Raw genomic sequence first — 24,228 nt, 5'->3', positions numbered from 1 at the left:
TAAATGCTAGCTCGGAGACGGCATATTTAGAGGGTAGTTTTGTTATTTATCAGAAACCCAGAATAAACATTTAATGTTAACATTATAGTCAAATAGGGAAGACAAACAGAATAGGCATCTGTTATTGAAGCATATTAACCGTTTTTGTTAGGGATAACTAAAGCTTAAAAATCACAACAAAACAAGCTGTTGGCAGACACAGTGAATAAATATAATATACCGTATTTTCACGACTATAAGGCGCGCCGCATTATAAGGCGCACCCTCAATGAATGACATTTTTCCATATATAAGGTGAACTGTATTATAAGGCAGTGTATTATAAGGTGCCCTGCATTATAAGGCAAACTGTGTTATAAGGTGCTCTGTATTATAAGGCACACTGTATTATAAGGCGCACTGTATTATAAGGCGCACTGTCAATTTTGGAGAAAATTTAAGACTTTTAAGTGTGCCTTATAGTCGTGAAAATACGGTAATTGCTATTGACTTCCAGGTATGAAGCAATCACTACACAGTCACCTCTAGAGCCAGCCATTGTTGATGTCTTGGATTTTTTTGTATATTTCAGGCACTTGCATTTTACATTTTACTATCCCACAGTGGTGTTTTTTTGTCTTTGGTTTTCTGTTTTTTCCATATATAAGGCGCACTGAATTATAAGGCGCACTGTCTATTTTGGAGAAAATTTAAGACTTTTATGTGCGCCTTATAGTCGTGAAAATACGGTAATTCGCAGACTTAGCCAAACTATGAAAAAGGCAATATTCTTTGATGTTTCAATTCCAAAAAAAAACCATCCAGTTGTTTCCTTGGATGTTATTGATTGACATTCAATTTGAATTTACGTGGGAACTCGTTTCCTGGATCCATGTAACATCTATATGTACTGTTCCTCCAAGCGAGCTTGTGTTTGTGTGTGTATAAAAGATCCTTTTGGCTCTAGACACCAGCGGGCGGTGTAATCGGAGTAGGATGAGAGCAAGAGCAGCTCCATTTTGGTCCGTCTGGATCCGTGTCAGCCATCCTTCCTTCTGTGGAGAAGGAGATAAACAAATAAAGAAGGATGCTGAGAGGGCTTAAAAGACTGGTTGCAAAGTCAAAAAAAAAGTGCTTTCCTTTGCCAATATAATAGATTTGCCGATGTTGATGGAGTTGGAAAGGTGACGAGAGTTTGGACGGGACAAACAAAGTCGGCCAATGACAAAATGTTGATGTCAGTTAGAGTGGGGCTCATCAAAACTACAGCCAGTTTTTATTGGCTCACAGTAAAAGATGAAAATGGCATTGAATTTGGACCACACAAGAAGCTTGAATTGGGCCCTTATTGCCAGTTAGTATTGAAAATACATTTTTAAACAGATTTCCATCTGCTTTATTTTTGTCACTTTTACTGTTGGCCGTTCTTAACTGTCACTTTACACCATTACTTGTTTTTTGGGGGGGGGGGAATTAATTGGTACAACAAATGTGGGCAAGTTCTGTTTGGTGGTCAAGTGATGTAAAAATTGGTTTATCCAGAAAATCACTGTCCAGCTTAGATATGGTTTATAGTCCTGAAAGTTGTTGTTTTTTCGACTTGTTTCCTTTATATATTTTTAAAATTTAGTTTGATTTGGTATATTTTTTCAGATTTCAAACTACATGTCTGTCACAGTACTTACAATATACTGAATGTGTAGTTGTCAGTATATATCTTCAAATTGGAAGGATTTTAGTTTTTGCAAAGGACAAAAAACTCTGTTCCTTTTTAAAAAAAATGCTTTAAACAAAACCACCATTTATGAAAATGTGCTCCTAAAATGTCACTCCAACCAAATTCGGTCCATTTAATTTATACATTTTAAAACAATAACAATTGCTTATTTTACAGCTCAAGCTAACACTGTTGAAAACCTGCACGACAACATGACATTTATTTGTTTTTTCACATTTGATGTTTACATTTTTTCCTCCTAGTTAAAAATTGGCAAACCTTTTCTGTTTTTTGCTCCCTTTAAAGTTGAAAATTCACCTTATTTTTTGTAATAAAAAAGGTGCATTGCTAGGTTACAGAAAAAAAAAATAATAAGCCACGCCTCCTTCACCATCCATCACTTATTAAGCACATATACATCAGTCATTTCTCCCCACTGTGCTTGACAAATTCAGCCGTCAAAGTTGAACTGTTGAACAAAAACCTTCATTTTTTTTCACCCTCTTGTGTGATGTAAATCTTCCTCCGTGACTTATTGACTAGCCAAAAAAATAACAAAGCTACTCTTTGACAATCAAGTTGCAAATCAAGTCATATAAGTTCGCTTCTAATTGTGCCAAAATATGACCTGTGCATTGTTTTCATATCCTTTTTTTCTGTTTTTTTCAGTAAGGCACGAAAAGAAGAAAATTATACAAGAGGACAAATTGCAACTTGACACCAACAGCCTGGCGCAAAGGTAAGAAAACATGTACTTTATTAATAACTTACTTACTGATATACTTCATAATAATTAAGACATAGTGTTTCCTAACCTTTTTTTAAGATGTAGCACACTTTTTGCATTGAAAAAAATCTTCAAACTTAAATATGTGTCCCCTAAATTAACAATACTAAGTCATTCTCATCAAAGTTTAATCAACAGGAATCAAATAAATCCCCCAGGATATTCCAAAACGTAATTTTCCACACAATCTAATGTCACCATTGTGTATGTCTGCGAACCCTGAACAACTAAAAGTAAATAATATAGTTTTAAATCTCATAATTGTATGAATTTTACTCCCAACTTTAATAAAATCTCCTTAGTATTACTCTCAATATTACTTAAATCTACTAATATTACATTTGTCTGCTGACCCTGAAGAACTAAAAGTAAATAATATAGTTTTAAATCTCATAATTGTACCTAACTTTACCGAAATATCCTTAATATTACTCTCAATATTACTTAAATCTACTAACATTACGTCTGTCTGCAAACCCTGAACAACTAAAAGTAAATGTAAAGTTTTAAATATCATAATTGTGCAACTTTTACTCCCAACTTTTATGAAATCTCATTAATATTACTCTCAATATTACTAAAATCTCCTAAAATTTCACACAGAGCAGTTTTGTACCCAAATATACTTAACATAGACAATAGTTGAAATGACTTGACTCTTTATTCTCATCATATTTTCCTTTGTTTTCTTACAATTAAGATGCTTCTTTGTATTGAATGCAACTTTATATTACGGTGGGGGCCTCCAATATGCTAAATTCTCGATCTGCTGTGTTTCTTGCTTACAAAAAACTTACATTTCGATAATTAGTGTCCTCCAGCAGCAACATTGGTGTTACATTTCTATATCGGAGACCAATAATGAGTCATAATGTGGCTATTTAATTCACATTTTCTGCTAGTATAAGCTTTCAAACCTCATAAATTATTGCTGTGCAATATTAGGCTTGGGTATATTGTAAAAAGGCTGCCATATTGCATTTTATTGCAAATGGGAGGGATGCGAAGAGGGAAAAATCGTAGGGTGACAATGTGACTGGCGGCATTTCTTCTATTCTTATTTTTATCAGGCCGCCTGGGCCAAAGTGATTTTATCTTTTATTCCTTGAGACACATCGAGTATTGCGCTCTGGAGCTCAACACTCACAATAAACATCAGCAAAATATTCCCGGCGGTCGTCTGGCGTGAGTGGATTAGCTTCATCTCAGTGGTTGCCATTGACGGCAGTAGACGTACGAATAAGCCTCTCTCTGATTGGACGGTTATCAGATGATAATCTTACTCATAACAGTCAACTTTAGCCAATTGCTCCCCATATTCATGATTGCAATTCCCCGTATTAAGCCTTAATAAACCGTGCAAACACAATGCCGCACATATTTACTCACATGGGGCACACTTTAAAGTCTATAATTTTCCCCAAAGTGCCCAATCAGTATGTACTATATTCAAGCTTTTGTAGATCACGTGTGTGAAAGTGGCGGCCTGGGGGGCATAAGCTGGACCGCCGCATCATTTTGCGTGGCCCGGGAAAGTAAATCATGAGTGCCGACTTTCTGTTTTAGGATCAAATTAAAATGAAGAGTTTAGATGTGATTAAGTTTCCTGATTTCCACCTTTTTAAATCGATAATTGTCATTTTTAATCCATTTTCCTGTGTTTTTAGTTCAAAAACCATGTTGTAAAATCTAAAAATATATTTAAAAAAAGCTAAAATCTATAAAAAAATAATAATATTCGGGGATTTTTTTCTGTTTTTAGTTCAAAATCATTATTTTAGATCTATAAAAAATTGAACATTTTTTTAAATTAATTAATTAAAAGAACTGTATTAAAAGCCCTGAATATTTAGTTTTTTTTAGATCTAAAACAATGTATATTTTTGCTTTTTTAAAATATATTTTTAGATTTTACAAAATGATTTATGAACTAAAAACACTAAACACAATAGAATAAAAAATGACCATTATTGATTTAAAAGGGGGAAAATCAGAAAATTTACTATACATCTATACTCTTCATTTTAATTTCATCCTAAAACAGAAAGTCGCCACTCATGATATACTTTGGGCCACACAAAATGATGCAGCGGGCCAGATTTTGGCCCCCGGGCCGCTACTTTGACACATGTAGCGTACACAATTCGAAATCATCCAAAACAAGTTGACAGTTCTGCTTACTAAACACACAGACTACCTTTGTAGTATGATTTTTGCCGTGTAAGGACTTGCTTGGAAACCATCCTTTGAGTTTGTTAATGAGCACACAACCAAAGTGGGTAGAGTCGTTATCCGTGTTTCACTTCCATCACTACGTTGATTGCAGATGACGCTGATTAATCACGACTGGCGAGGATGACTCGGACAAGCATCGGGCGGCCGGCCAGCGACGAACTTGCTTTTAAACGGCGTTGACTAGGAGACGCGCTTAGAAACAGATGCCGAGTGACGACTGACTGACTGATGATTGAATGAAATAACGAGCAGACAAACCGGATGACGAATCAATGGTGGGGGGCCGTGGTTAGCTGATATGCAAAGCGGCGTTTATGTAAACTGACGTGAGCAGACGCGTGGCGACGTGGCGCGCTTTGGCTCGTTACGCCACCCAAGGCGGCGGATTTCTAGAAAATCACAGAAACTAAAGTGAAGTTGGTTGGAAATGTTTCACGGCTATTAAATGCATCGCAATAATTTCCGTGTCTGTATTATGTGTTCTTACGTTTCTATAATTAGTAGCAGCATCAGTGTTAAATTTAATTACAAAGCGTACATTTTTCCTAATTTGGCTGGCTTCGGCGATTTGTATCTTTCCATTCTTTTCTTATGTTGTTTTGTAGGCTACTGTTAATATACATTACATTAACTGGTATCAATTTTGTCTATTCCTTCCTATTTTACTATTACCATATTTTCACAACTATAAGGCGCACCGCATTATAAGACGCAGCCTCAATGAATGACATTTTTCCATATATAAGGCACACTGTATTATAAGGCGCACTGTCTATTTTGGAGAAAATTTAAGACTTAAGTGTGCCTTATAGTCGTGAAAATACAGTAATTGCTATTGACTTCCAGGTATGAAGCACACACTACACAGTCACCTCTAGAGCCAGCCATTGTTGATGTTTTGGATTTTTTTGTATAAAATCTTGCAGTGGAGGAGGAACTATATAATGTAATATTTTGTAAACTAAGATGGCATCTGCATATTTAACAGTATTGTTTCAGTTCAGGCATTTTTTGAATATCCGACAGTGGTGGTTTTTCGTTTTTGATTTTCTGTTTTTTCCATATATAAGGCGCACTGGATTATAAGGTGCACTGTCAATTTTGGAGAAAATTTAAGACTTAAGTGCGCCATATAGTCGTGAAAATACGGTACCTTTTCTGAGAAATTGATAAACTGCAGCCAGAAATAGCACTCAAATGCGACTCATTTTTTTCATTGTACATTGTTAGCCAATTGCGACTCAGGTGCGACTTATAGTCAGCAAAAATAGGAGCCATCATTAATCATACTTGTTGCTTTTTAACTGGGATAATGAGAAGAACATGAGGGCATAATTGAATCTGGGAAACAGATGTACAATCCCAGCTCAACTCAGTCAGTCTTACTGTTATGTTGTCTTTTATTGTTATGGCCGCATAGGAGGTATAGATTTGATGCTTTAATACTTCTTATGTAACCCACCTGTGTTTTCTTCCAAGATATATATATATTTTAATTTTATAGACATACTTCTTCGCAGTCCTTAGCTGTCCAAGTCACATTTATTTGACGGACATTCTTTTTGGACCACTTTTTAGCTGCTTACGGAACTGAAATGATTCTTTTTTTCCTTCTTTTTTATGACTGTGTGTTTATTGTTGCAGTCTTTCATCGTTAGGGATGACTGACAGACAGCAAATCATTAAATTCCATTCATTTAATTAAGACAACTTGCAGATGAGTGTCTTAAAAAAATGGACAGAGATGAGGGACTCGCTGTCATCTTCTTTATGCGATGAGGGAAAGGCATTTGTCGAACACGGACATGACAATAATGGCTGGAGTGTAATCTTCACAATCCCATTACTGACTGTGAGCAGGCACACACACACACTCACAGACACACACACACACGGGCACACAATTGTGTCAGAGCGTGTGACATAGAGCTGATGGAAGGCGTCTGTGCGCATATTTGACAGCCTCTGTTGCATGACAACGTCAACATAACAAGGTTCTTGGTTGAGCAAGTGTACCGTACGTCCTATAATAATACTGTATAGTAAGCCTCTATGTGAAAGCTGCTCGTTAAGTAATACATTACTTGGATTGGATTGGATAACTTTATTTATCCCGTATTTGGGAAATGTCGTTGTCACAGTAGCAAGAGGGTGAGGATGCAGAAATAGGAATGCATTTTAGACATAAATAGATAGCTAATAAGTAAGTTAATAAGTTAATACATATATCAATGAATAAGCATGTATATATATATATATATATATATATATATATATATATATATATATATATATATATATATATATATATATATATATATATATATATATATATATATATATATATATATATATATATATATATATATATATATATATATATATATATATATATATATATATATATATATATATATATATATATATATATATATATATATATATATATATATATATATAATACATAAATATGTGTATGTATACGTATAAGATTTCCATTCAAAGTAACACATTTGTACTCCATATTAAAACCATGAATATGGAGGTTTAAATTGTGAATCAGGAGGTGGCTTGTATGCGAGAAATTGTCAAATTCAATGGATTTAAGGCAATTTTAAGGATATAGATTATACGCGGAGGCGGCTGATATGCGAGAAAATATCGTAGATTTGTGAGCAAAAAAAGGCATAAAGTAATTGGATTGGATAACTTTATTCATCCTGTATTCGGGAAATGTCGTTGTCACAGTAAGTGAGTGAGGATGCAGAAATAGGAAAGACATTTGACCTATCGCCATCAACAACAGACTGTAATTGTTAAATTCCCTTCTGCAACCCTATGAATGCTTTTACCAAACCACAGCAGTTGCGGTTTATGGATTGGAAACTCCAGGCAGCATTCTCAGGATTCTCATCATAAGTAAAACATGCTACCGCTGTTACGCTAGAAATGTCTGTTTTGTTCCCCCGAATGACTTAACATGGCATCGTTTTCATGGCAGTCGTCCTTTTTCTCGCCATGAATTACAGCGGCGTCAGGTACAAAATCAAATGTATGTAAGAAGGCAATTTGCAAGCGCGTTATGTGACCCTTTTCACGGCGAGGCCCGCATTTCATTCAAGTGAGTCGCTGGCTCGGGGCGCCATTATTCACGCTCGTTCGCGGATTTCTCAGCCAAGGACGAACGTGAGAGAGATGTTCATTAAGGGGATGTCGGATGGTCGCTGGCCGATGCCAACGGATGCGGCGTTAAGGCGAGATTTAGGTGGAGAGATATAGAAAAAAAAGATGGCTTGGTTTTTACAAGGAAGCGTGGCGGCGTTGTTTCGGTGCTAAAAAATGAGCAAATTGGCAAAGCAGAGAACTTGGAACATTTCTGATTGCATTTCATTCGTCTCAATGGAGCTTACAGGATATTTGATCCGATGTGTTGATATGGGTGATGAAAAAGGCCGTCTGAGCGGCAAAATATTGCGTTTACCTGCTCGTGAATTAGATCGTGGTAAGATCGGGTTTCAATGGCGTAGAGGTGATCCGATTCGCTGACAATCTGCAGTCAAAAACGGATTGGACATCCATTACTTTCGAGGTACAGTGTTCCCTCGCTACTTTGCGGTTCAGCCACTGCGGATCCAGAGCTTCGCAGGGTTTTTTTTTTGGAAAAAAAATACAAATATTACATTGAGACAACATATTTTACAGTTTTTTTTTGTTCTAACATGAATTTCACTCTACCCGTATTCTATATTGTGTACTGTATACAGGGGTGGGTACAAAAAATATGTATATATTTTTTAAATTAAATTATAATTGAGCATTTTTGAAGGGGCATCCCTACTTTGCGGAAATTCACTTACCGCGGGTGGTCCGGGTCCCCATTAACCGCGATAACCGAGGGAACACTGTAGTGAATGACCCAGAAGTGATTTAACAGTAAATAAGGACTTAAGTGAAGGGTTGAGACCATTTTTTTACTGTTTTTTTCTTTTTCATTCTCTGGCATTCCTGCCCACAAGGTCAAATGAAACATCCCACTTGTTATTCTTCTGACCTTTGTGCCATAAATGTTCTTCTTTGCCTCTCTGTCCTGGTTAAGTCTTTGTCCATTTCTCTTACTTTTATGTCTTTGGGACTTTCATTTTCAGTCCACTTACTTCTCTGCTTCACTTTCATTATCCTCTGCTGTTCACTATCCTTTCAGTCTTGTTACAATTGTTCTCTCTTTGTCGGTCACCTCATATTGCGGCTGTCTTTAGCCGCGATTGATTGTCTTCCTCTTTCGTCCCTGGCCTTTCAACATTCTGTGCTTTTCTCTTTGTTTGTAGTGCATTTTCTTTTTCGGCTTTTTAACTTTCTTCAAGTGACAGCTTCCTAGTTCCAAACAACAGAGAAAAAACACTCAAAACAGTTGGAAAAATGCATTTGAATAGTTGAGATTTTTATTTTTTTTATGTTGGAAAGTCGTTTTTCAACTTATGATTGCTCAAATACAGACAGATGAAATGTAATGACAAGTCAACCAAATAATTTATTCGTCATATGCAACAATGCAGTGATACATTAAAAGAAAAACTATCAAAATGGATTATAACAGACCAACAAAAACGCTAGTTTCCATGTCACATGACACCCGCTAATTTGCATGAACATTTTTGACCATATTTTTGAATATAACCATTCAATTTTTTTCCCCCTTGATACCAATATAATAATAATGATAATAATAATATTCGGACATAGGCTTTGTCATCATCATTGACTCGACAAAAGCCTAATTGTCATCATAACAGGCTGCGTTTGTCAAAATTACAAAATTACTTGGCAATATACAAACACAATACAAATATTCTTTTAATATCTAATTATTCATTGCAAAGTGTGCAAAATAAGATGACTATTCATTCAAAAAATTTTTTTTGCGGCGATAAATAAATTAAAAAAACAATCAATTTGGATTATAACAAACCAACAAAAACACTAGTTTCCATTTTGAATATAACCATTCAATTATTGCCCCCATTAATACCAATATTATAATAATAAGAATAATAATCGGACATAGGCTTTATCATCATTGACTCGACAAAAGCCTAATTGTCATCATATGTCGAAATTACGAAATTACTTGGCAATATACAAATATTTTAATACATAACCATTCATTATAAAGTCTCCAAAATAAGATGACTCATTCATAAATATTTTTTTTTACCACAATTTTAACATAGTTTCCAACCTGTGAGGAAAATTTCCCCAACAGAACCAGGTTTGGTTCCTCCATAAAGTGTAGTGCGTGCCGAATCCCATCAATGCAGCTACCGACGCATTCATAATTCAAGACGCGCTTCCTGGCTTTTCCCGTTGCACTCTTCCCGCTCGCTCTCACCTGCGCTCTCCATTTCTCTCTCTTCTCTCTCCTTTTTTTCTCCTCCTTGACAAGCGCTTTGCATTTCCTCATTTGTCCCTCCTCCCCCTTTTTTCTTATCGCAACCTTTCTCTTTTCTTACCCGTCTTTTCTGTGCTGATAATATTCTCCCCCCAAGCAAAATACGGCTTTAACGGGCGCCATATGTTGGCACATGGCGACATGAGATTGACCTAGCCCCGCCCCTTACCACGCACTGCATCAATAGCACTCAGAAGCGTGACGCGCGGGCGTCCGCTATATAATAACCACTCTTGTAACTTTCCCCCATCCACGCTTGGCTCGTTTTAGTAGAGCCGCCGTAACCAAGTGCGGGGGATTCCTTTCAAATGTTATGCTAATGTGACTTGGCTTGTTTTTAAGTTGACGTTCTGGAGTCGGATTGTCGCTCCGCCGTGTATGATTTTTTAATGTTTTTTCTTTTATTTCATTTTTTTAAAAAATTTCGGTTATTTTTCTCATACTTGGGATCAGGATCCTGCTTTGTCATCTCGTCTTTTTGATCTCCCGCTGGCGTGCTTTATTACAGCCCACTTCAAAAGCATCTCATCTCTAGCGTTTTTCATACAGATTGTTCATTGGTGCTCAGTAAAGATGTGGTTATTCAAATATCCAGTGGCACCTCGACTTGTCAATGCTTCTGCATACAAAATATTTAGGTTTCCATGTAAAACCTTGTGTTCCAGAATACGAAACCTGTCAAAAAAAAACACATTGTTTTTGTCTTTGCATTGGCTATGGCTGACATTCTTCACGTAAAAAACAGATTGTTTTTGTTTCTGCGTTGGCTACGTCCAAAATTATTCACGTTGTGTTCTTCAAGTTTCAAAATAGATGAGTAAAAACTTGACAAAACTGGCGACTTCTTTTTGTGAAGTTCTGGTATGTTTACTGAGCTGCCACTTGCTACTCCTCACCTTCTGGAAAACGTCTTTTGCATTACTCATTCATTTTAATGGCTTAGTCAATCATTTCCTTATATTTTTCTCTATTTTTGTTGGCATGGATACATCTTGGTATGAAATATGGTGAATGAATCATTCTAATTCATTGCATATTTGTCTGTACTTATGAAAAATCCAAGTTACATTAAGCTTCTAGAGCCAATACATTCTACAAGTAGAGCTACCACTGTACTTTTATCATTTTTTTAAAGGATCTAAGGCAAACTACGGCCCGTTAGGCTTTTTAATCCGGCCCACCGACGTTGTCCACAATTTTATTTTTCCCCAAGATGGCGCCGTCACGCGGAAGCCAGTGGCAGTACCTCTGTCCAATCTTATTTGTTTTTCGTGTTTTTCAGCCCCTCTATCTTTTTTAAACTACATTTTAATATTTCTTAATACATTCCTTTTTACTTTGTACTTTATACTTTTTACTTTAATGATGAGTGATTAGTATGTTAATACTTTAGAAGTCCTTTTTTCTGCTTATGTTTCATATGTGCTGTTAACGGATGCACTTTTTTATATGTATCTTATCTAGTGCTAAAACCCGCCTCTACTCATGAAAAATCTAAGTGATGAAATCACTTTTGTAACCAATTCATTTTGTCATTTTCATAGTACATTGCAATGTTACCAAGAGTCATATATTCGATGCATTGGTGCATTATTTTTTTTAGCCAATATGAAAACGTAGCAATACAGTTGTCAACTAGACAAGTCTATTACAGAAAGAGCTGAAATACAATGTGTTTTGCCGCATATCTCCTCCGCCTTCCTCAAATGTGAATCTAGTAAATAGCATGTAAATTATGAATGTAGACTGGAGAAATTCCAATTGTGTAGTTGGCAGACTATTTTTTTTCTTATCTTGCAATCAACACCAACGGTTGGCACTTAACGAAAATAGCTCCGTAAACAAAATTGGAAAATGTCAAGCAAGCTGCTGGTGTGTCACTGGTGGGACTTGATCGTCCCTGGCAGAATGTGTAAACAAGCTTGGCGAGACAGTGACAAATGGGACTAATTGAACCCTGCCGTTCTGCCTCTACATCAAGAGACACAATGTCACAAATGGCCATGTTGATATTGAAGAACAAGTAAAGCCACTTTCCAGAAAAAAACGCCTTCCTGATTTTATAGTAAAGACATGACCTGTCACTTAAGGAATTTCTATAAAAGTACGACGTTGGAAAAACACTTCTTTCGGTCACTCAGAGATGAAAAAATGATTAATTCCACCATTTTTTAATAGCTTTAAAGAATAAAAGTATTACAATTTTGTATGAAATGCAGATAAATATTAATACGATAAGAAAATAATCAATGAAGTAATTAAAATAAACTATTCATGCATTTTCCAATGGCACCTAAATACTAAACATATATAGTGGTACCTTGACATATGAGCATTTCGGGATACTAGTAAAATTTCGAGCAAATAATCTCTATATACCAGACAAATTTCGAAATACAAGAAAGCCAAGAGGCCAATACTATGTCCCTCTTTCTAACCTCTGCAAAATCCATCTAATTTTAGTTCTATTAAACACATTTTAGTAATATTAAACCACTAGTTATGTGTTACTTTGTTAATAGATGGCGAATACGAAGACAAAACATTTTTTTTCCAATCCATTATCCTGTTTTCGGTGTTTTTTCAGAGGGTTGAAACAAATTAATTAGTTTTTAGTTCATTTAAATGGGAAACGTTCGTTCGAGTTGCCAGAATATCGACATATGAGCTCAATCCCGGAATGAATTAAGCTCGTATCTCAAGGTACTATGCACACACACGCATAAACAAACAAGAACTCCAAAAAGAACTTATTTGCCAATCATCTTAGTCAGTGTGACTTTGGAAAAACACTTCTTTCGGTCAGTCGGAGATAAAAAAAAAAAATCAATCTTTCTAAATACCGTGTCTAACTGTGTGAATTCTTATAAAATTGCCACACATGCAATTATTTTAGATTGTAATGTAAAATAACCCCAAAAAAGTGCTGGCAAATTGCATTTTTTTTAACTCTGGTCACTGTGATTAGTCCAAAATTTGACACTTTAATTTCATATTGTTTGTAGTTTGACGTCTTTGCGGTGGTTGAGATTGTAAAACCCTCTCCTGTCTGCTTTGCTCCTGTCACATTTGAGCTTGTAATAAGTGGACCAGAACATGAAAGCATATCCCGGTTATTAGTTCACTAAAGCAGAAACATTCAGATGCTGTGGAGTCAACCAAGAAATGTTATCTCCTTACATGGCCTTAATGACTTATTCATAGGTCCAACGCGGATGTATAAATATAGCCTTAGTGTGCTTTTGCATTTGCCCTGGCTGCATTTTTCATTACAATACAGGACAAGATAATGGGGTAAATAAGAAAGTACATACACACCAACGTGTGGCAAAAACACAAAGGCTACAATGGAAATCGAATGGTATTCGTCCATTGACAAAAGCTCTTTGGAAATCGGAATGTGTCTTTTCTAAAGTTTACAAGTGGTGTTTCAATTGGCCTACTTTCTTTCCAAACAAAGATCTTCCAAAACAAGGACACTTTTTAATCGGAAGGTCTACGTTGGTGGGTGTCTACGTTCTATACTGGCTGGCATCTCCACCGTTTTTTTTGTTTTTTCTCCATTTTTCAATTTTCCCAAATACCAATAGACTTGCCTTCGTCGAGCGCCGACTCATTCCGTGGCGCGTACGTTTGATTCCGCAAGCAATCTTACCTTTCTGTCGGAATCTTTCCCCCAAATCACCTTTTTGCTCCCTGGAGGAAATTGGAAACGTTGCACTTTTAATCATTTCTTTTGTTTTGCATGAAGTGAAAGGAAATATTTCAGATGATTGAATTGTCTAGTCTCAACTCGTTGTTTGGGAACAAATTGAGTCTGTTTTTTTCGTTTTTTCTCCCGCTATGGACGGCCATTGGCGTCCAATCCTTGTGAGTTAAAAGCAATCTGATTTAAGGTTATAAATTGGGGAATAGCAGTAAGTACCGTATTTTCACGACTAGAAGGCGCACCGCATTATAAGGCGCACCCTCAATGAATGACATTTTTTCCATATATAAGGCGCACTGTATTATAAGGCGCACTGTAGGATAAGGCGCTGTCTATTTTGGAGAGAATTTAAGACTTAAGTACGCCTTATAGTCGTGAAACTACGGTAATTGCTATTGACTTCCAGGTATGAAGCACTCACAACACAGTCACCTCTAGAGCCAGCCATTGTTGATGTTTTGGATTTTTTTGTATAAAATCTTGCCGTGGGGGAGGAGCTATATGATGGAAGATGTTGTAAACTAAGATGGCATCTGCATATTTATTAGTATTGTTTCAGTTCAGGCGTTTGTGTTTTTTTAATATCCGACAGTGGTGGTTTTTCGTTTTTGGTTTTCTGTTTTTTTCATATATAAGGCGCACTGGGTTATAAGTCTATTTTGGAGAAAATTTAAGACATTTAAGTGCACCTTATAGTCATGAAAATACGGTACATTAAGGATTTCAGACAATCATCACAGAGACACAAAGAGAGGTGATGTGTTAAAGAAAATTGCGTGTGGGAAAGCAATTAGAATTAGTCCATATGAAAATGGGAGCCTTTACTCCAATTTTCAAATGTCATTTCTAATGGCTTATATTACCGAGGCACTTTGAATGCGCTACTCCACAGCCTTTAATAAAAATACAGAAATTGGAATAATAAAGAGTCAATGTCCAAATGATGTTTGAGCCAGTGAGCCATTTATTTGAGCCATTGACGTTTTCAGTTTGTTGAAGGTACGGCTTATATGCGCATAAATTAGACTTGACATGTACAAAATTGCAAGGTGACAATGACAAAACGCCATAACAAGACTTTGCGGCCATTTATTTCAAAGTAGAGAAAGTATAAATATATATTTTGATGTCTGAGTGAAATTCAAGAAAGAAATTCTAGCATTTTCTTGTTATTTTTTGTTCTTTAACTATTGCAGTAATATGAACCATCGAAAAAAATCACGATATTTCGACATTAGAAGCATTATGGCTGCCACAACTTGGGCTAAGAAAATTCCGTCAAGATAGACATATTCCTTTTTTTAAATGGAGTAATTTGATCAGATCTTTTGCATTTACAAAGAAAAACATTAACTTGCTTATGATATTGATCCAAATAATGTGTAATCCATCATAAATATCACATGCCATGATTTCTCTTAGATTTTTAGTTCAAGGTAACACATTTGTACTCCCTATTAAAACGAGGAATACGGAGGTGAAAATTGTGAAACAGAGGCCGTCTTATACGAAAGAAATTGTCAAAGTCAACCATTTTAAGGCAATTTTAAGGGTGGTGGAGGCGGCTAACATTTGAGAAAATACATGAATTCTTATCACAAATCTATAGGAGAATCGTGCCATCTATCACCGCAAAATATATTGCATAATGTTTAGAACACCGGTGTCAAAGTGGCGGCCTGAGGGCCAAATCTGGCCCGCCGCATCATTTTGTTTGGCCCGGGAAAGTAAATCATGAGTGCTAATTTTCTGTTTTAGGATCAAATTAAAATGAAGAGTATAGATGTATATTACATTTCCTGATTTTCCCCCTTTAAAATCAATAATTGTCATTTTTTAATCCATTTTTCTCTGTTTTTAGTTCAATAACCGTTCTGCAAAAAATATATAAAACAAGCTAAAATAAACATTGTTTTAGATCTATAAAAAACTGAATATTCAGGGCTTTTAATCTAGTTCTTTTAATCGATTTATAAAAAAAAAACAAAATCTAAATATTATATCCAAAATGGTCTGGCCCACATTATAGCGGCTCGCGAACCAACCCATGTCGGACACCTTTGGTTTAGAGGAAACAGTTACCCTGCTTTTGCTTTTCTTACCCAAAGGGACAGACATGGATTTTGTGCATAACCCAATTTCAGTTTTGGCCTGAGAGGATGTTCCACGATTGTTGTTGCCAGGGGCATTCGATATTCGGCTGGGCTGATGCTTGTTTTGCAATAAAGGAGGACATTTGGACGGATTTAAGCTTACTTAAAATGATACGGTAGGGAAATAAAACGAGCTAGGAATGTTAGCAATACAAGAAAATTGAAAATATCGGGGAGGTGGCTTGACCGTGACCTCTACGACTGAAATAGTAATGAGTTTTTTCTGAAATCTTCATATTACCATCCAACACCAGGCGATTCCAACTCTACTATTAGACAGTGTACGATCTCAAGTCATTTCAAAAGGAGATAAAAAAAAAATACCGCCACGGGAACGGCCAATTGTTGCACGAACCGATACTTATCACCATCACATTTTCTGTCCCTTTTTGGAATATTTTTACATCAATTTCCCAAAACATTTTCTAAAGATAGTAGTTGACAGTCAGTCGTACATACGAGCCTTTTGCCATTATGGTCACTCTCGTCATTTCTTTGGAATAAAATCATTGCTACAAGCAAAAAGCCAAAGAAGGAATAATACATGTTCAAAGCTAGCTCTTGGAGGAGTCTTTATTTTTTTCTTTCTCCTCCCAGCTCCGTCTTAAATATGTATGCAGCCCTAGTCGTTCCTAGACTACCTTCAGGGTTTAGCGAACTAGAACAATGCAACAATTCCTTGGTGTCACTTTTTTTGCCTAGTGCAGACAGAGGAGGATTTATAAGAGAAGCACTTTACGAAAACAGACACACCTCCTCCACTACTGGCCCGAGGAAGACGAGGAAATAGGTGCCGGTGATCTATGAGAGCATTTCGCCAAGCGAGCAGAACCTTCTATGGCCTCTGTAGTGCTAAATAATTGGGGTGAGGGAAAAGAAAATATATTGCCAGTCATGCAAATGGGTGAGGGGAGGGAAAGTAATGACTAAAAGTGGATCTTAAAGGGACACCAATCGTTAAATAGCCTTTTAGGTGGAAACGTATCGACACAGTAGGACCTTTTTTTTTTGCAGAATTCAAGGATTCCAAAAAAAAAAATGAATAATGTTACAATTTTCAGTGGAAATTCCTTCCAGAAGCAGTTTAGGAACTTGGATTTTTTTGGATGTAGAGGCTTATTTGATCTTGAGTTGGCCTAATTCGTTCCAACATTTTTGATACTCTTTAAGAATTAAAGTATTACAATTTAGTAGAAATGCAAATGTCTATATGCAGATACATTTCAATTAGATAAGAAAATAATCCATGAAGCCATTCAAATAAATGATACATGCATTTTCCAATGGAAAAAACATATACAGTGGTACCTTGACATATGAGCATTTCGAGATACTAGTAAAATTTGGAGCAAATAATCTCTAGATACCAGACAAATTTCGAGATACAAAAAAGCCAAGTGGCCAATACTATGTCCCTGTCTCTACCCTCTGCAAAATCTATCTAATTTTAGTTCTATTAAACACATTTTAGAAATATTAAACCACTAGTTGTGTGTTACTTTGTTAGTAGATGGCAAATTAGAAGACATAAAACATTTTTTTCCAATCTAATATCCAGTTTTGAGTGTTTTTTCAGAGGGTTGGAACAAATGAATTAGTTTTTAGTTCATTTCAATGGGAAACGTTCGTTCGAGTTGCCAGAATATCGACATACAAGCTTAGTCCCGGTACAAATTAAACTCGTATCTCGAGGTACTACGCACGTAAACATGCAACTTCTTTGCCAATCATCATAATTTTAAAAAAATCTTCAAGAACAGTATTTACATTTTTAATTTAGTTTGACGTTTCGTAACTTGGAATTTTTGGGTGGGATTTTGTCACAAATTTTTTCTCACTAAAGTTTTCCGTAACCTTTAAATGTTGTATGTTGAGAAATTTTCATAAGTAGAGGCACCACTGTACTTGTATTACCCAATTGGGCGTGGTCTGTGCGAGATCCTCCTGCCATGAATAAGCTGTTTATTGAAGAAGAATAGTCATACTCTGCCCTCAAATAGTAAGCTACCTACACAGAGAGACACAAACCCAAGCTCGCCACTTAACCTCCCACGCTCGACAGCCTCTGACTCTTTAAGGACTAACAAAGTAAGCTCCACACATGGTTATTTTCTCGGCCACCTCCACAACCTGAAGTGTTGGCAAGCGTTTACACAAACACCCACCGGCAGAGACACAATGTCCTCCTCGACCTGAGATCAGATGAGTTATGACAAACGCTAATGAGTCCAATCGGCGAGAAGCGTTTGGGATGCTCTTCAGACAAAGGAAGAGAAGGCATGAAAAGGTTGGCGTGTAAAAGATGCGGGGAGGGACACGAGAAAGTAAGTGGAAGTCTTCCTACGTGGCAACGGGAGGGCGAGAGACGTTGACGAGACAGCTTTTATTACACAACATGTGCTGTGGACAGATGGCAGTGAATTATGTATTAAGGCTTTTACACCGCTTCTCTGAATTTGCGCTCAAGTAGAAAATGAGCCTGGAATGTCGAGCAAAAATGTTTAGCAAGGTTTTCACATCTTCACCCCGCTTTTCAATGTCTGAAGTTGTCCCCATGCCGCCTCCCCCGGGCGCTTTTTAACACAACCGGATGTACAGTTGAATGCCATCATTTGTCTTGTCTGGGAATTTCTTTAATATATGCGCATACTTTCTGGAGGGTTTTTGGGTTGTTGTTTTTTTTTTTTTTTTGGGCAATGTGCAAAACTGATTTCAAATGCAAGAAACAGTTGTAGCATTAACATAATATTCCACATTTTTTTAAAGTGTCCAAAAGTACTACTTGCTACTTGCTTGCCCGAAAGAAGCAAACTTAACTCTCAGCCTACTTGGACTGTTAATTTTAGTTCTAAAACATGCGTCAAAGTTGTGGCCCGGGGGCCAAATTTGGCCCGTCGCATCATTTTGTGCGGTATATATAAAGTATAAAATGAGTGCCGACTTTCTGTTTTAGGATCAAATTAAAATGAAGAGTATAGATGTATATTAGATTCCCTGATTTCCCCCTTTTTAATCAATAATTGTATTTTTTTAATCCATTTTTTTCAGTTTTTAATTCAATCATTTTCTAAAATCTAAAATTATATAAAAAAAGCTAAAATAAACATTGATTTAGATCTATAAAAACGGAATATTCAGGGCTTTTAATCCAGTTCTTTTAATCCATTTATAAAAAAAAATCTAAATATTATATCTAAAATAGTCAGGCTCACATGAATTTGAGTAGAAGTTAAATAAAAAAAATCAATAATTGTAATTTTTTAATAAATACTTCTATTTGTAGTTCAAAAATCATTTTGTAAAATCTAAAAATATATATAAAAAGCTAAAATAAACTGTTTTAGATCTATAAAGAACTGAATATCCAGGGATTTTAATCCATTTATAAAATAAAAAAATCTAAATAGTATATCTAAAATGATCCTGCCCACATGAAATCAAGTTGACGTTAAAGCGGCCCGGGAACCAACCCGACACCCTTGCTCTAAAAAAGTGACTCATCAGCCACTTTGCTACTCTCGTATGCAATTTTCAGTGCTATTATTACCTTTCCGACTTTCTATTTTTGAAAAGCTTGAGTTAGAATTAGCCTTGCTATAAATTAGGCCTCTCCATCGTTGAAATAACCAAAACATCAGACCAGTAAACAAACACACACATGTTTATTTCCCTCCTTCTTTTGTTTATGCAAGTTTTCAGCCCGACACCCAATTCAGCCATGCCCGCTGGCGTATGAATCTGTACACATGAATAGAAGATTTAAAAAGTGTAAACTAGAACTGAATAGCTTCCCAGAAAATGTAACGCAGTGTGCCGTGTTCCATATTCTATAAATATATTGAAAAGCGGAAGTGAAGCACACAATTCTTTTACATGGGCTTATCGCTCTTGACACGCCTGCTTTCATATAATAGACTTTTCTACCCCTGTAGCTGGAAAATACATTATATATAGATGTATACATTACATTTTGTATTAGTGTTTGGCTTGTGGGATTCACCAAAATTGCAATAGTTCAACATTTTCTCAAAAAAAAAGACAACTCAGGCTCAGACGATGACCGGATATTTTCTATTGTTCATTTGAACTGACTGATGACATTTTGCCAAAAAAATATGGCGACGGACAACCTCAAGAGGACTCGTAGTCACTTAATTTTTGTACAAAAACAGTGTGGCGACTAATTAATAGTAGCTTAAGATGGTTGCATGATGTCGTTCGGGGACCAAAAGCTTTGTAGCGCAAACAAACAATATCTGGAAATTCCCATGAGTGGTTTTTCTGTTTTTGTATGACTGAGTGAGTGACAGTTAAGTCAACAAGGGGATAATTAGTATGGGAATTTTTGCTTTGGCTCGATTGGACCAAATGAATGGCATTGTGACTTTTTTGGGAATCATGGATGGGACATTTTAAACCGTACCAGGTTAGTGATTGGGTTACCTGAAGTTCAAAATACAACGTAACAAAAAAAAAAAAAATGAATCATTTCTGGTGTCAAAGTGGCGGCCCGGGGGCCAAATCTGGCCCGCTGCATCATTTTGTGTGGCCGAGAAAGTAAATTATGAGTGCCGACTTTCTGTTTTCGGATCAAATTCAAATGAAGATTATAGATGTACATTACATTTGCTGATTTTCCCCATTTTAAAATCAATTCTTGAAATTTTTTAATCATTTTTTAAGTGTTTTTAGTTCAAAGCGCATTTTGTAAGATCTAAAAATAAATATATAGATATTTTCCATTTTCTACTATAGTATTGAACATAATTAAAAAAAATATATTTTGTTTCCATTTGAAATGAATAACATGGTTAAAATAAATGTTCCATTGCTCAGTAAAAAAGCTCAAATTAACATTGCTTTGGTTCTATAAAAACTGACTATTTAGGGCTTTAGATCCAGGTTTTTTAATCCAATTAAAAAACAATAATAATAATACTAGGCTTAATATTAGATCTAAAATGGTCCAGCCCACATGAAATGAATTCAATGTTAATGCAGCCCGCGAACCAACCCGAGTTTGACCCCCCCTAATCTATATATAGTAGTTTAATCCTATTTTTATTTCATTCATCTGTACTTACCTTTCCATTTATTTTTCTTTCTTGTTCATTTCCTCGTCCAAGCGTGTTTCCTCAAATCCACAAAGTGAGATAAAGCTTGGACACAGCCCTGCCATTATGAGTTTTAGTTTGCTGAGATTTGTACGGCTAAAAGTGCCTTTTGAATCCCAAATACGATGTTTGATGGTACAGAGAAAGTTCAATCTCAGCGATTTAGATTTGATTGGATTCTCAGCACCTTTCTGTCGTGGAATGGACTGCAAACTGAACTAGCTGAGTATGAGTTCGTTATTGCCATTTCAGCTAGAATAAAACCACTAAAGTGGTATCACTTAATTCATCAGGAAGCTCATTTGTAATATACCAATGAGGTAAAAAGAAAAGAATTCTTTAAGAGCCAGGGAAAGTACAACAAAAATGTTAATTCAATATATGAATATGGAAGCGCTTTAACTTCAATTCATGCATTATCTCCCATTTATTTTCTATTGAAGAAATTGATGCAATCATAAAGGGGAGTAAAAATGGAATTCCAAGTCACCGCCCGTCCATCTGCTGCAAGGTGGCATGGATGGAAGATGGAACGCCATATTTAGCCAAAATAGGCCATCACGTAATGAGAGAAGCAGTCAAGTAGAAATTCTCATCCTTCACCATCCTCGTCTTTTTAATTTTTTTATGACCAAAGTCAGCCTAAAGCGGTTTTAACTCAACGAGGATAAAAACATCATATATTCAAAATATATCATGTTCTTAATATAACAATGCCAGAGTCATAAATCTTTAACAACTTGATCGTGTTATAGAGACTCTTATCGGGACCAAGCATAAAAAAATAGTTTGTGAAAGGCATGGAATATCCCTAGGCTCAATACTGAAACAATAACTCTAAAAATTTGACTCCTTAGTGTGTAGAGACGCTCCCCTACTTACAAACATTAAACTTACGAACAAACGGTGCATACGAACATGTCTGCAAATTGCGTTTGTGTCAAAAAATGTTCATAAGTTCGATTTTGTATTGCATATTTCCGAGTAGTGCTTCTTTCCGCCGCTAATACCGACGCCTGGCGCTGTGAGAGCTCAACTCACCCAGCATCTACCTTCCTCTGGACATGCGTGACGTATCTCCAGTGCGCAAAGAACATTTTTAATTTTTATCATTGAATATCTTGTGCATCCATTATTCAATATGGTTGGTGAAAAGCGAAAAGGTTTTAGTGAGGGAGGTGCAAGGAAGAGGCAAGCCATTTCATTTGAAACAAAAATGGCAATAATAAAGAAGCTTGATGCGCGTGAGAAAGTGGTGAGCGTTGCACGGGAATACAACTTGAATCGTTCCACCGTCAGTACCATTTATAAACAGAAAGATGGACCAACAAGACCCAAATATTGAACGTTGCACAAAGGTTATAAATCAATTGCATGATGACATAAAGTGCTACCACATTTATGATGGGAAAACAAGAAAAAAACTGCAATCGTCATTAGATAGCTTCTTTCAGCCAGTTTCTCGTAAATCTCTTTCTCCATCTCTCTAATGTATGTATACAGTACTGTATGTATTCTCTCCATTTTATTCAATGTTTTTTCTTCAGTACAAACCAATGCTGGTTACTTATACAAGCCTTAAACGTACAAATGCACTTATATAAACCTTCAATATACTTATATACTCATACATTATAATACAAAATATAGCACTGAATCAACTTCACTTTGAACAATTTCAACTTATGGACACTTTCAACTTATGAACAAGCGCTGGGAACGTAACTCGTTTGTAAGTAGGGGGGCGTCTGTATTTTTTTGGTTAACAATATGTTTTGTTCTCTCGCACCTTCATTTTCTTGAATTTTCTCCAGGTTCTTGCGTCCTCATTTCAGTTTTTTTTATTTTTATTTTTTAGGGGAATAGACTATAGGGACGAACGAGACATTTCTCTCATCTATCTTTCTGACCGAAGAAGTCAGCAAAAGAATAAGAAAAAGCTTGGATTGACTTTATCATAGAAAAAAAATGAGCTTTTAGCAGTTCTTGACTTTATAAATTCTTGAAGCGGACAAGTCAACAAGTGCTCAGCTCTAGTTTGAATTGCTGCTTCTTTTTAATCGTCTTTCTCAGCATGTCGTCTGAGATTAATCCATACTATATATATATATGGATTTAGCCTTCCCTGAAATGGAACATATTATTTCCAGTCCGGCTTTGGCTCAACACATTCAAAATGGTGCTTGCACGTGTACGTGAGAGTTTTACCTAATTTTGTTTGGGTGTGCAGTTTTTGCACAAGTGACCTATGTCCATAATAATAAGTATTTTTTTCCCAAGTTTAAACTGCTGAAATATATACAGTCACGTGCTGAGTACTTTAACGACGCATGGCTAAATCATGCAGTGACTAATGGAACCTTTGGGACTTCCGTAGCTCATTTTGCGCCAGTTGAGCTTCGTGTTGTGAAAAGTTAACGATCCGGGCAGGCCGAGTGCATCGTTTTTGACCGGTCCTGATTATTCGCAAAGGGCCAAGGGAAGATGGAGGAGCACCCGCTTAAAAAACAAACACACACACACACATACACCAGCTGGATGATACGGGTCAACCGCTTTTCCTCGGCCCTCTGCATGAAATCTCTCTCGTGTTGTTGCTAAATTACATTCTGTTGTTGAGCCAGACATTATGATGCTACTTAACATGCAGAGAGAGCCATCCTGGCGCCTGCATACAATATGCGAATCTGGTAGTTGAACTGTACCTACTCCTCTTGTAAACATACAGTTGTACCTCTACTCAAATTGGATCCAGAACTTTTTTTCGTAACTTGAATATTTGGTAAGTAAAGTAGTGCTTTATAAGTAAATTATCTCGTTTGTTCATTCCATGGTCCTCACACAACTACCTACTAAACCAAGGGTGATGAAGTTGGGTTTGTTCGCGGGCCGCAATAACATCAACTTGATTTCATGTGGGCCGGAACATTTTAGATATAATATTTAGATTTTTTTTAATGGATTATACGAACTGGATCAAAAGCCTTAAATATTCTGTGTTTTTAATCGATAAACTGTGTATTTGAACTTTTTTTTTTAGTAAGAGAAAACATCTAATAATCATCTGTTTTTTATTTCAAGTGGAAAC

At 36.1% G+C, this 24,228-nt stretch overlaps 1 long non-coding RNA gene across 1 annotated transcript in view; it reads left to right on the top strand.

Moving 5' to 3' along the window:
• Positions 1–2,355: 2,355 nt before the first annotated feature.
• The window catches only part of LOC144181048 (uncharacterized), a 62,636-nt gene continuing 40,763 nt past the window's right edge, over positions 2,356–24,228 (top strand). The window contains exon 1 of the long non-coding RNA XR_013324602.1: positions 2,356–2,435. This is a non-coding gene — a long non-coding RNA (uncharacterized LOC144181048). The remainder of the gene's footprint in view (positions 2,436–24,228) is intronic.

Source organism: Stigmatopora nigra, chromosome 23, assembly GCF_051989575.1.
Source record: "Stigmatopora nigra isolate UIUO_SnigA chromosome 23, RoL_Snig_1.1, whole genome shotgun sequence".
Classification (NCBI taxonomy): Eukaryota; Metazoa; Chordata; class Actinopteri; order Syngnathiformes; family Syngnathidae; genus Stigmatopora; species Stigmatopora nigra.
The sequence above is the reverse complement of the archived record's forward strand: the minus strand, read 5'-3'. Positions and strand labels throughout refer to the sequence as shown.